This window comes from Mobula hypostoma, chromosome 4 (assembly GCF_963921235.1).
Source record: "Mobula hypostoma chromosome 4, sMobHyp1.1, whole genome shotgun sequence".
NCBI classification, from domain to species: Eukaryota; Metazoa; Chordata; class Chondrichthyes; order Myliobatiformes; family Myliobatidae; genus Mobula; species Mobula hypostoma.
In genome coordinates, this window is record NC_086100.1 from 38,198,741 (window position 1) to 38,212,912 (window position 14,172).

General features: G+C 41.8%; 2 long non-coding RNA genes across 2 annotated transcripts in view; both read left to right on the top strand.

Annotated features, from left to right (window-relative positions):
• LOC134345262 (uncharacterized) overlaps nucleotides 1-14,172 on the top strand; it is a 699,247-nt gene that overhangs the window by 246,872 nt on the left and 438,203 nt on the right. The window lies entirely within an intron of this gene.
• LOC134345263 (uncharacterized) overlaps nucleotides 1-14,172 on the top strand; it is a 70,311-nt gene that overhangs the window by 50,175 nt on the left and 5,964 nt on the right. The gene's annotated exons all lie outside the window — the stretch shown is intronic.

Here is a 14,172-nt window from a genome sequence, read left to right on the forward strand (position 1 = left end):
CCTGAGAACTGACTAAAATTAGTCAGTAAATGGAACAGAAATGGTAAAGAGGTTGTAATGTTAGATATAAAAAGCAATAAGTCATCAGCATAGAGCGACTCTTTATGAATAGTACCTCTCCTTAAAATACCAGTAATCTCTTTAGACTCTCAAAAAGCAATTGCTAAGGGTTCTAGTACCAAATCAAAAAGCAGAGGGCTCAAAAGACAACCTTGTCTAGTTCCACATTGAAGTTTAAAGGGTTTAGAATTCTGAAGATTAGTAGGAACCCAAGCAGAAGGAAATAAATGAAGTAATTTAATCCAATGAATAAAATTAGGTCCAAAATTAAACTCTTCTAAGGATGTAAAAAGATAATTCCATTCAACTCTGTCAAAGACCTTCTCCGCATCCAAAGATATCACACATTCTGATATTTCCTTAGATGAAGAATGCATAACATTTAACAAACGCTGTGTATTAAAATGGGAATATCGATTTTTAATAAATCCTGTCTGATCATCCGAAACTATAGAAGATATAATATTCTTAAGTCTGCGAGCCAACACTTTAGATAAAATTTTAGTGTCAAAATTGAGTTAAGAGGTAGGTCTATACGAAGAACATTCAGTAGGATTCCTATTCTTTTTGAGAATAAGTGAAATGGAAACTTCGTAAAAAGACTGCGGTAATCTTCCTACCTTAAAGGAATCTGTAAGGGTAGAACATAGGTGTGGTATAAGCAAGGAGGAACAAGCCTTATAAAACTCTCCAGAGAATCCATCGGGTCCTGGGAATTTCCCAGAATGCAATTCTCGTATAGCCTAAGCAATTTCCTCCAGGGAAATAGATTGATCCAATTGCCTATGATCATCTATCAAAATATTAGGAATATTTAATTGATCTAAAAAATTATTCATTGCAATATTATCATTAACAGAGTCAGAACTATACAATTTGGAATAAAATTCCCTAAAAGTGTGATTAATTTCAAAGTGGTCAGTTGTCACGTCCCCATTAATTTTACACATTTCTTTAATTTGACGCTTGACTATAAATGGCTTCAATTGATTAGCCAGTAGCTTACCAGTTTTATCTCCGTGAATATAAAATTGACTTCTATCTTTTAAAAGCTGGCTTTCAATTGGATACATTAAAAGAAAATCATATTTAGTTTTGGTTTCAATACGTCTCTTATATGTTTCAGTATCGGGTACCGAAGCATATTTATGGTCCAGTTGTTTTAACTGATTAGCTAGTTTGTTTCTCTGTTTGTTAGCTTTTTTAATGATGTTTGCGGTATAAGAAATTATTTGACCCTGGATATATGCTTTAAAAGTATCCCATATAATAAGACTAGAAGTCTCTTCCAACGTATTTTCTTCAAAAAAAGGAGTAAGTTGATTCTCCATAAATTTTAAAAAGTCCTCATCGGATAACAGAGTTAAATTAAATCACCAAAATCTACTCATAGGGATAGGACCAAGAAGATTTAAAGATAGAAGTACAGGAAAGTAGTCAGAAATAGCAATCTCTTTATATTCGATTGATCGAACCAATGGAATCATTTGACTGTCAATAAAAAAAAATCAATCTTGGTATAAGAATGATGGACATGAGAGAAAAAAGAATACTCCCTGTCCGTTGGATGAAGAAAACACCAAGCATCAACTGTACCGCATTTAGTTAGAAAGGATTGGAAAAAGAAAGCTGATTTATTAAGTGTGGCTGGTTTGACAGACGAGCGATCTAATACTGGATCTAACCAGCAGTTAAAATCTCCCATCACAAGAGAGTAAGTACACGAATCCGACAAAAACAAAAATAGACGTTCAAAAAATCCTGGATCGTCTACGTTGGGGCATATACATCAGCAAAAACAATCAATTTACTGTCTAAACTCCCTGATACAGTAACAAATCGACCATTAGGATTTGAAACAACTTTATGCTGAACATAGGAAACTGTATTATCTACAAAAATCGAAACTCCACGTGATTTTGCATCAAACGAAGAATGGAACTGCATACCCTTCCACCGAGTAAAAAACATAAGCTATCACAGCTGCATATGTGCATTTCTTGTAAGAAAATAATGGGTGCTTTAAATTTTTTAATATAAGCAAACCCTTTGTTCCGTTTAATGTGGTGATTGATTCTTCAAGACCCAGAATTCACAAATTATTTCTCCTGGTTCTATTTTCTAGATTAATAATCCTTTTCATCATTTATTTAATTGGATAAGGATAACTGTTTGCAGGATCAGATGCAACTCTATCCTGACAAGTGTAAGATCATGTACATCAGGAGATCAAATTCTTTGAAGATGTATAGAATAAATGTCAGGGACCTTAGGTGCATTGAAATACACATAATATTGTGCCAAACCAATTAAATTAGTAATCAAATGAACAACTAAACTAATTTCTTCTGCCTACATAATGCCCATATCCTTATATTTTTCAGCATCCTATCTAAATGTCTCTTATGTCCCTAATGTATCTGCCTCTACCACCACCCCAGGCAATGCATTCCGAGCACCCACCACTCTCTATATTAAAAAAAACACACCTTTCACATTTCCCTGGTATTAGACATTTCAGCCCAAAGAAAAAAATAAAGAGAAAAAGAAAAAAAAGTTATAACCTGTTTAACAATACATAGTATTGGTTAACATCATCAAACAAACAGCATAAAAATATACTGTAAGTATTGGTTTCATTTCATGACTTTATTTTGCCACTTGTGTTGCTTAATCTGAAGTTTGATTATGTAGGATTCTGATTTCATGCATCTGGCCTTATGATGCTAGAACATATGATTTCTAGCAATATTTTTAGCTTTACATCATAATTTCTAGTGTTCCTTTGCCCAAATAATTTTTGCTCTTGATTTTGCACTAGTAACTGTAAAGCTACAGCTCACAAGAAAAGCCTCTGTATGCAAGTGAAGAATTAAATGGAGGGAAAAAGTAGCTCGCTGATATTGCATAACAAAATTATAAAATATTCATCTCATAGCTAATGCTAATAATGGCCTAATGAAGTTGGTAGTAATGAGAAGCTGGTCGTAATACTCTGTTGCATTATACAAGTCATAGCTGGGCTCCCAGTCAGTCACTTTAAAATCTATCTCTATCTATCACACTCTCTCCCTCTCTCTCTTTCTTGGTCTCGCTCTTGCTCCTTCTGTTTCCCAATCTGTCTCTCTTGTCTCTGGTTGGGGCTTGAATACTTAATGGAAGTAACAAATGTGAACTCTGGAGCCTCATCTGTACATGAATTTCACATCAAAAACTGAAAGTGATAACCAAGCTGATCAGATCACATGTAGCAGAAAAGGTTCAGAGTTAAGCATGAGCTAAACTAAGTACAGCATCAATATTTCTAAATCATTTCCCAAGCTGAAACTTCACAAATACTTAAAAAATACTGGACAAGATATGGAAGGTCATTTGCTTCAAGGTATTGCGATTCAATTTGACTATCAAACATAGGAGCAGAAATAGGCCGTTATGCCTATTAATTCTGTTCTGACATTTGATCATGGCTGATTTATTATCCCACTCACCACCATTTTCCTTCTTCCCATAAACTTTGAAGCCCTCACTTGTCAAGAACTTTTCAACATCTGCTTTTAATATACCCAATGACTTGGCCTTCACAGCCATCTGTACAAAAAATTCCACAGATTCACCTTCCTCTAGCTAAAGAAATTCTTCTTATCTCTGTTCAAAATGGTTGTCCTTGTATTCTGATGCTGTGCCCTCTGGTTCTAGACTCCGACACTATTGGAAACATCTTCTCTATGTCCACTCTATCAAGGCTTTTCAATATTTGATAGGTTTTAATGAGGTTCCCCTTCATTCTTCTAAACTCCAGTGAGTGCAGGCTCAGATCCGTCAAATGCTCCTCATATGTTAAACCTTAATTCCTGGGATTATTCTCATGAGCATCCTCTGGATCCTCTCCAATACCAGCACATTCTTTCTTGGACATGGGGACCATAACTGCTCACATTTCTCCAAATATGGCCTGACCAATGTCTTATAATTCCTTATTCATGAGTAACGGTTTCACTTTCTTTCTTGGTGTTACCGATTATGCAAAATGAATGTAACTCTGCCCTGGTCTCTTTTGTCAATATATAACACAGCTCTTGATTTAGGGACGTTGTGCTTCCTGGATATCTTCATGCTCTCCCACAAGTGAGCCCCTTCCTGTTGCACTAAAGTGCTGATTAATGTGTGGCCCTGGATGCAGAGCTCATCCTCATTCATTCAATGACTCATCAGATGGGTCTCTGGAAACTACAATGCCTAAAAAAAGTATTCACCCCTCTCCTCTGGAAGTTTTCATGCTTTATTGTTTTATAACATCGAATCACAGTGGATTTAATTTGGCTTTTTTTTGACACCGATCAACAGAAAAAGACTCAAAGTGAAAACAGATCTGAAGACCTGTGTGCAGTCAAGGTGTTTAAATTGGTTGTAGTAAAAATACACCTATATTTGGAAGATCCAGCTGCTGAGGAGTCAGTATCCTGGCAAAAACTGTGTAGACATGAAGACTCTTCAAGCAACATTCCAACCAACTCCACAAAAAGGTTATTGAAAAGCACAAGTCAGGAGATGGAAACAAGAAAATTTCCAAGTCACTGAATATCCCTTGGAGTACATTTACATCAATCATCAAGAAATGGAAAGAATAAGGTACAGCTGTAAATCTGCTTAGAGCAGGCTGTCCTCAGAAACTCAGTGACTGTGTAAGAAGGGGGCTCGTGAGGGAAGCTACTAAGAGACCTATGACAACTCTGGAGGAGCTACGAGCTTCAGTGGTTGAGATGGGAGAGAATGTGCATACAGTTGTTGCCCAGGTGCTTCACCAGTCACAGCTTTATGAGAGAGTGGCAAAGAGAAAGCCACTGTCAAAAAAAATCCACATGAAATCTCAGCTAGAGTTTGCCAGAAGGCACGTGGGAAACTCTGAAGTCAGCTGGTAAAATGTTCTATGGTCTGATGAAACCAAAATTGAGCTTTTTGGCCATCAGACTAAACTCTATGTTTGGTGTAAGCCAAACACTGGACATCATCAAAAACACACTATCCCAACTGTGAAGCATGGTGGTGGCTGCATCATGCTCTGGGGATACTTAACTGCAACAGGCCCTGAAAGGCTTGTGAAGGTAGAGGGTAAAATGAATGCAACAAAATATAGGGAAATCCTGGAGGAAAACCTGATGCAGTCTGCAAGAGAACTGCGACTTGGGAGAAGATCTGTTTCCCAGCAAGACAATGACCTAAAGTATAAAGTGAAAGCTACACAGGAATGGCTTAAAAACAACAAAGGTAATGTCCTGGAGTGGCCAAGTCAGAGACCAGACCTCAATCCAATTGAGAATTTGTAGCTGGACTTGAAAAGGGCTGTTCACTCATGATCCCCATTCAAATGACAGAGCTTGAGTGGTTTTGTAAAGAAGAATGAGGAAAAATTGCAGTGTCCAGATGTGCAAAGCTAATATAGACCTATTCACACAGACTCAAGGTTGTAATTGCTGCCAAAAGTCCATCTACTGACTTGAAGAGGGTGAGTAATTTTGCAATCAATTATTTTGTGTTTAATAATTGTAATAAATTTATACATTTTGTAGAAATTTGTTTTCACTTTGACACAAAAGATTCTTTTCTATTGATCAGTGTCAAAAAAACCAAATTAAATCTGTTGTGATTCAATATTGTACAACAATAAAATATGAAAACTTCCAAGGGGGGATGAATATTTTTTATAATCACTGTATATCTGTAACCTCATTCTTGGTTCCTTGTGTAGTTCATTGTATAGTCCTCTTTTTCAAATACATCTTTCCTTCCCTTTAGCATGGGGTTTGATTGTATATTTTGATAGTCACATGTATTGTGGGATACATTCAGTTCAAAAGCTTTTGTCCTTGCTTCCCTTTGGCTTCTTCATTGTGAATCCCAGATATATGATTGTTTTATTCTCCATCTGTACACAAATGGAAATGTGATTTCATTAGTTGTCCACAATACGAGACCCAGGTTTCTTTGAACATTTATTGCAGTAAGTGTCCATCATACCTGTTCATTGAAATCCACTCCCCCACGCCAGCTAAGGATTGCCCTGTTTAAGGAGTATTGCAGCACCTCCCATTAGCTGCCATTTAGCTGATAATGTCATGGGACTGGTAGTGTACAAATCTAGCATGCTGAAAGCACACAGTCTTTATTTCACTCTCTGGGTCACCACAGAGTGAGGTTCGTGACTGGTACTGTGGAAACAGTAAACAATAGAAGTGTGCTGCTGGAAGAAAGGGCCTGGGTTCACACTTTAGATAAGTGTTTGCCACTGTGTGTAACTTGAATGGGTTACTGAATATTAAGTGTCTATCTTGTCCTGTCATATTGAGCGCTCAATTTAGATAAATTTATGTAACTGAGTGTAACTTGAAGGGTTTGCTGAATGTTTAATGTCTGTCTTGTCCTGTAAAAAAAAGTTAACTTTTGTCCCCACTCTCTGAACCAGTGAACTTGATTTCACACAACAATTGGTGCTGCAAGCAAAGTTTGGTGATTGAACAGAAGATTAATGATCTTTAAAATATAAAATGAGAGAGAATACCACCCCCCCCCCCCATAGTGTGAGGAGTGCCAAGTCCCTTGGTGGATACAGTGTGGGATTTGGGAGTTTCGCCAACCTACTAATGGATCAAATGATGCCGTGCACATAGATTAGTCAGTTAAGCTGGACTCCCACGGGGTTAAAATGGGATACCACTTAGTGTCTGTACTTAAGGAAGTAGGATTCACCAAAAAAGAGGGGAGCTGAAGGGGTGCTTTCTGACTGCTGGCAGCAATAGTAAAGCAGTTGTTTGAGACAGTCTCACAGAAGAAGAATGAAGTATGATAGATAACGTGAGAAATTAAGTGTAAGTGCTAAACCAGCGATGTGCTAGCATTTCCTGAACTTTGAGTGCTCAGTTTAGATAAATATTTATAACTTAATATAATTGGAAGGGTTTACTGAACGTCTTTTGTCACCACTCACTGAATCTGCATATCTGATTTCACACAACAGTTAAGGGGGGATTGCCCAATCAGCACTTGGGCTAAAGAGTTAGAAGAAAAGAGCACAGAGATGGCCTGTTGGCTGGTAAAGGTGCAGCAGTTAGAGGCTGTCTGCAGAGCTAACTGCTAACCAGACCCCATTAAGGTCTGAGCTCTGATATTGCAGGGAGGTGACCCCCTTCACATGCATGGGGGACGGGGACAGTGAGGATGGGGAAAAGGGGTTAGAAGAGCGTCTCTAGGTTCCCCCCCTAAGTGAGCTCCCTTCTCCCTGTGCAGCCACACCAGTACAGGCACACTGGTGACCCAGACCCAGCAAGGGAGCTGCCAGCCCGTAACCCCTCCAGCCTCCAAGAACCAAGGTGAGGAAGAGTAGCAGGCTGGGAGAGAAGAAGAATGTGAAGGAAAGGGATCTGGGGTGGATAACACAGTGGGCCTCACCGAGACGACTACCATCAGAGAGTTCTCTGCTAAGGAAATATCAGAATTGGGAACTAGGTATAGGTAGGAGCCAGGGAGTCTCTGCCCACATGGTTGCTGAGGATCTGGGATGTAGGGGGTGTTGGTTAGAGTTTATCCAAGAGGAAGATGGGTGTCCTGGTGGGCTGTCATCCCACCATGTGATTAGCAATGCCCTGAGAGTGCCACTCGCTTCCCTCGGGGGGGGGGGAAGGGGTGTTGAATTGCAGTGGGGCAGTGTGAGGTGTGGCCTCTGATCTTTGGAATGTGCTTATTGTGTATTAAATGTTTGTTCAATTTTTTTCAGTTTACTTGTGAAGCTTCAGAAGGAAGGAAAGTGCAAGCATCAGTTACTGTTTTGTCTTATCTTTGTTTTAAGTTCTGTGTATTTTTATTTTTCACTTTGGGAATTGGCAAGAGAGACACTTGGATTCCACACTGGCCATGTGGAATCCAGGTAGGTAATGGAAATGTAAGTGTCTTTATTCTGAATATGAGATTCCCATATTTCAGAAAGACGTTATAATTTTGTGAAATTGGTGATTTGTGTATGCTCAAATTTGGAATGTAAAATTAATTTTTGGAGGGTGATTGGAACATTTGGGAAGTGAACTGAAACATTGCTTTTCTTAACAGGAATGTTCCATAAGGTTAAAATATACCTATATATTTGGTATTGTCAACATACTATTTTGAGTTTTAGTCACATAAAATGCAAATGAGTAGCAAGGATTCAGGTCATTCCTCTCTCCCAGAATGCAAATGTAGAACATGCTTGAAGTCCAGCATGTGTCAGGTAAAATACAATTCAATATTGCTGACCATAGAGAACAAGAGGGAGAAGACAGAGCAAGAGCCCACTAGCAATCTCATTACAAGAAACTTAAATAACGATCAACCTCCTGACTGAAGCAAACCTCCGAATGAAAAGGAACAGGAATACGAATGCAAATGACACAGAGACAGCGTGACGGCATGCCTTGAATAACATATTAAAATATAATGGTAACGGTACTTTGCAATGAAGGCTTGGTCTAGAAAATAGATAGTTACATATAGATCAGAATAGAAAGATATTGGGACAATGCAGTAGATGGGAGGGATCTGAGTTGTGGCCGAGACATCAGGTTCCACACCTCGTTTGTTCCACAACCTCAATGGCAAGACCAACCTCAATGGCAAGACAGACTGAGAAAGAGAAGAAATTGCCTCGTACCCCATCCGTTATTTATTTATATACACACATTCTTTCTCTCTCTCTCCTTTTTCTCCCTCTGTCCCTCTGATTATACCCCTTGCCCATCCTCTGGGATTTCCCCCCCTCCCTTTTCCTTCTCCCTGGGCCTCCTGTCCCATGATCCTCTCATATCCCTTTCGCCTATCACCTGTCCAGCTCTTGGCTCCATCCCTCCCCCTCCTGTCTTCTCCTACCATTTTGGATCTCCCCCTCCCCCTCCCACTTTCAAATCTCTTACTAGCTCTTCCTTCAGTTAGTCCTGACGAAGGGTCTCAGCCCGAAACGTCGACTGTACCTCTTCCTAGAGATGCTGCCTGGCCTGCTGCGTTCACCAGCAACTTTGATGTGTGTAAATTGCATACTATGTCTGAAGGCAGCTATCCCGGCCTGAATGGGGAGTAAACACAAATGAGCTGGGCCCTTTCAGAGGTTGGGCCAGCCATCGAAAGGAAAAGTTCGAATGGAAACTATGGGTACAAGGCTATTTGAATAGAGACCACCCCAAACTCTCCTGTAGATTGATCATAGATACAGAAACAATGGTTATCAGATCATTATGATAATCTTCTGTCATGTCATGAAATCTGAACTGTTGCCGGTGAACCTGAAACAAAGTTAACTTGCTGTGACTCTGCCCACAAGGTAATTACTGACAACCACTTCTGATAGTTTTAGCTATCAGAGATTGAAGTGGCGAAGATAAGGATGTGATCAAAGTGTAAAGGGCCGTAGGGAAGGAGGCAACAAGCACGCAAATGACACAGCAGCAGTTTAAAGATAAGTTGAAATAAGACAAATGTGTTCAAAAAAGGATGTGATCAAATTTCGTGACGTTTTATTGCCATTTCTGCTCAGTCTTGTAGATAGCTAATTAGGAATGTTAGATGTCAGTACACAGAGGGACATGATAGGTTAATAATTGGGAAAGGGACATGAAGTGAAGGAAATATTTGCTGTCCTGCTTAATCAGATCCTCCTTAAAGTTTGGCCTCTGTGGGACAGATTTCTGTCCAGGGTCCAAGATGTTAGGGGGTATTCTGGAGTTATGTCAGTATAGCAGATATTAATTCAAGCAAGAACCAGTTTTTAGTTCTTAAAACAACATACATCAAAGTTGCTGGTGAACGCAGCAGGCCAAGCAGCATCTCTAGGAACAGGTGCAGTCAACGTTTCAGACCGAGACCCTTCGTCAGGACTAACTGAAGGAAGAGTGAGTAAGGGATTTGAAAGCTGGAGGGGGAGGGGGAGATGCAAAATGATAGGAGAAGACAGGAGGGGGAGGGATAGAACTGAGAGCTGGACAGGTGATAGGCAAAAGGGGATATGAGAGGATCATGGGACAGGAGGTCCGGGAAGAAAGACAAGGGGGGGGGTGACCCAGAGGATGGGCAAGAGGTATATTCAGAGGGACAGAGGGAGAAAAAGGAGAGTGAGAGAAAGAATGTGTGCATAAAAATGAGTAACAGATGGGGTACGAGGGGGAGGTGGGGCCTTAGCGGAAGTTAGAGAAGTCGATGTTCATGCCATCAGGTTGGAGGCTACCCAGACGGAATATAAGGTGTTGTTCCTCCAACCTGAGTGTGGCTTCATCTTTACAGTAGAGGAGGCCGTGGATAGACATGTCAGAATGGGAATGGGATGTGGAATTAAAATGTGTGGCCACTGGGAGATCCTGCTTTCTCTGGCGGACAGAGCGTAGATGTTCAGCAAAGCGGTCTCCCAGTCTGCGTCGGGTCTCACCAATATATAAAAGGCCACATCGGGAGCACCGGACGCAGTATATCACCCCAGTCGACTCACAGGTGAAGTGATGCCTCACCTGGAAGGACTGTTTGGGGCCCTTAATGGTGGTAAGGGAGGAAGTGTAAGGGCATGTGTAGCACTTGTTCCGCTTACACGGATAAGTGCCAGGAGGGAGATCAGTGGGGAGGGATGGGGGGGACGAATGGACAAGGGAGTTGTGTAGGGAGCGATCCCTGCGGAATGCAGAGAGAGGGGGGGAGGGAAAGATGTGCTTAGTGGTGGGATCCCGTTGGAGGTGGCGGAAGTTACGGAGAATAATATGTTGGACCCGGAGGCTGGTGGGGTGGTAGGTGAGGACCAGGGGAACCCTATTCCTAGTGGGGTGGTGGGAGGATGGTGTGAGAGCAGATGTACGTGAAATGGGGGAGATGCGTTTAAGAGCAGAGTTGATAGTGGAGGAAGGGAAGCCCCTTTCTTTAAAAAATGAAGACATCTCCCTCGTCCTAGAATGAAAAGCCTCATCCTGAGAGCAGATGCGGCGGAGACGGAGGAATTGCGAGAAGGGGATGGCGTTTTTGCAAGAGACAGGGTGAGAAGAGGAATAGTCCAGATAGCTGTGAGAGTCAGTAGGCTTATAGTAGACATCAGTGGATAAGCTGTCTCCAGAGACAGAGACAGAAAGATCTAGAAAGGGGAGGGAGGTGTCCGAAATGGACCAGGTAAACTTGAGGGCAGGGTGAAAGTTGGAGGCAAAGTTAATAAAGTCAACGAGTTCTGCATGCGTGCAGGAAGCAGCGCCAATGCAGTCGTCGATGTAGCGAAGGAAAAGTGGGGGACAGATACCAGAATAGGCACGGAACATAGATTGTTCCACAAACCCAACAAAAAGGCAGGCATAGCTAGGACCCATACGGGTGCCCATAGCTACACCTTTAGTTTGGAGGAAATGGGAGGAGCAAATGGAGAAATTATTAAGAGTAAGGACTAATTCCGCTAGACGGAGCGGAGTGGTGGTAGAGGGGAACTGATTAGGTCTGGAATCCAAAAAGAAGCGTAGAGCTTTGAGACCTTCCTGATGGGGGATGGAAGTATATAAGGACTGGACATCCATGGTGAAAATAAAGCGGTGGCGGCCAGGGAACTTAAAATCATCGAAAAGTTTAAGAGCGTGAGAGGTGTCACGAACATAGGTAGGAAGGGATTGAACAAGGGGTGATAAAACAGTGTTGAGGTATGCAGAAACGAGTTCGGTGGGGCAGGAGCAAGCTGAGACAATAGGTCGGCCAGGACAGGCAGGTTTGTGGATCTTGGGTAGGAGGTAGAAACGGGAAGTGCGGGGTGTGGGAACTATAAGGTTGGTAGCAGTGGATGGGAGATCCCCTGAGCGGATAAAGTCGGTGATAGTGTGGGAGACAATGGCCTGGTGCTCCTTAGTGGGGTCACGATCGAGGGGTAAATAAGAGGAGGTATCCGCGAGTTATCGCTGCGCCTCGGCAAGGCAGAGGTCAGTACGCCAGACTACAACAGCACCCCCCTTATCAGCGGGTTTAATAATAATGTTAGGATTAGTGCGGAGGGAGTGGAGAGCAGAGCGTTCCGAAGGAGTGAGGTTGGAATGGGGACAAGGTGCGGTGAAGTCTAGACGGTTGATGTCCCGTCGGCAGTTAGCAATAAAGAGATCCAGAGCAGGCAGAAGACCAGAGCGGGGTGTCCATGAAGAAGAGGAGGGTTGAAGACGGGAGAAGGGGTCATCGGTGGGGGTGGAAGAGTCCTTGCCGAAGAAGTAGGCTCGGAGACGGAGACGGCGGAAGAAAAGTTCCGCATCATGGCGAACACGGAACTCGCTGAGGTGTGGGCGAAGGGGGACAAACGTGAGGCCCTTACTGAGAACAGAGCGTTCTGCCTCAGACAGTTGAAGGTCGGAGGGGATGGTAAAGACCCGGCACGGATGAGAGCTGGGATGGGGGGGGGAGGGGGGAGGCTGGGGGTGTCAATGGAGAGGGGAGGGTTGGGGTGAGAGGAAGATGGAGCCTCTGAGGGCCCAGGAGCTGACGGTGGGATCTGAGGAAGACGGGGCTGCGGAGTGGTGGTGGGGGAACATTAGTTCTTAATGTGGATTTCAAATTGCAAGAAGTAAATTGAAGTTAAAAGCACATCTTTACAAAAGTGTGGCAATGAGATGTTCACATATGCATCAGCCAGATGTTAAGACAATGCGGTTGGTGGACAACGTTAATACACTGGGTTGCTGATAGTTAATACACTGGGTGTGCTGATAGTTCTGGGTATCATAATGACATGTTTTGTATGGAGCATAGTGGGGGCAACCATGGGGATTATATGAGTCTGTGGACTGGGTGTCACAGTGTGTGTCTTTTGAGGAGTGAAATGTTGCAGTAAATGAGCATCTTATCTGATCATTGAAAACCGCTTCCTTGTGCTAGCTAGGGATCGGCCCATTTAAGGAATTTAGCAGCCTCTCAGACCAGCTGTAATTTAACTGATGTTCTCATAACATCAGTAGAGTGTAAACCTAGCACGTTGAAAGCATGCTGTTTTTTTTCGCTCTCTGGGTTACCATAGACTGTGTGTTGCAACCGATGCCATGGAAACAGTAAACAGTGGAAGTGTGCTTCTGTAAGAGAGGGCCTGAGTGCACACTTCAGATAAATATTTGTCACTGTGTCTAACTTGAATGGGTTACTGAATGTTTAGTGTCTGCCTTGTCCTGCCACTTTCAGTGCTCAATTTAGATAAGTATTATAACTGAGTGTAACTTGAAGGGTTTACTGAATGTTTAGTGTCTGTCTTGTCCCGTAAGTAGTTAATTTACTTAACGATAGTGGGAGTCTTCCAAACCCACAAACCTGATTTCACACAATATACGTTATGTTCTTCAGTAAATTGGCCTTATTCTCCACCTTTCTACTGTTGCCCTGCATCCTATCCCCATGTTCACCTCCAGACTCGTTCACTTCCATCCTAGTTGCCCATCCAGTTTTTCCACCCTCCCATTAATTCCACTTACTAGATGAGCCTCTCCCTGTAATACTCTTCTCTGCTCAAGCTCCATACTCAATGTCCATCTTTTCAATATATTTTCAATTTTTCCCCTGATCAACATTTCTGTCTCTTGTTCTGAAAGGATTAAGAGATTAGTTCAATACCAGTTAACTTTAATGACTTATTCTTGAGAAACGGGCAATTCTAAGAAGGCTTATTTATGGCCCATCTTAAAATACCAATGGAATTTAAAATATGTGCAAAATTGGTAAGACCAAGTAGGCTTGCTTTCCTTGAAGGACATAACCAGCTAAAGATTTAAAAGAACTAGCAATATCTGGTCCCGAAGCTGGAGCTGTTACTCAAATGGAACACTAATCAAGTTTTATCTCCATAAAGCAGCCCATTTGTATGATGTCCTTTTATAGAACTTCCCTCTCTCCCCCAATGCTTTTGGACAGGTCACACTGGAACTATTATGACACTGCCCTGGTGATATTGCAGAATGATAAAACATCTGGACTAGAGATAGATCTTCATAGTTTACATCATTGCATCATTCCAAGTCATTGCTGAAAACTACCAATACAAATAGAATGTTTTCTAAGAGCTGAATATTCATAAAATGAGCAGAATTTTCATTTATTACTAGGTTTTCTTCAGGCTAG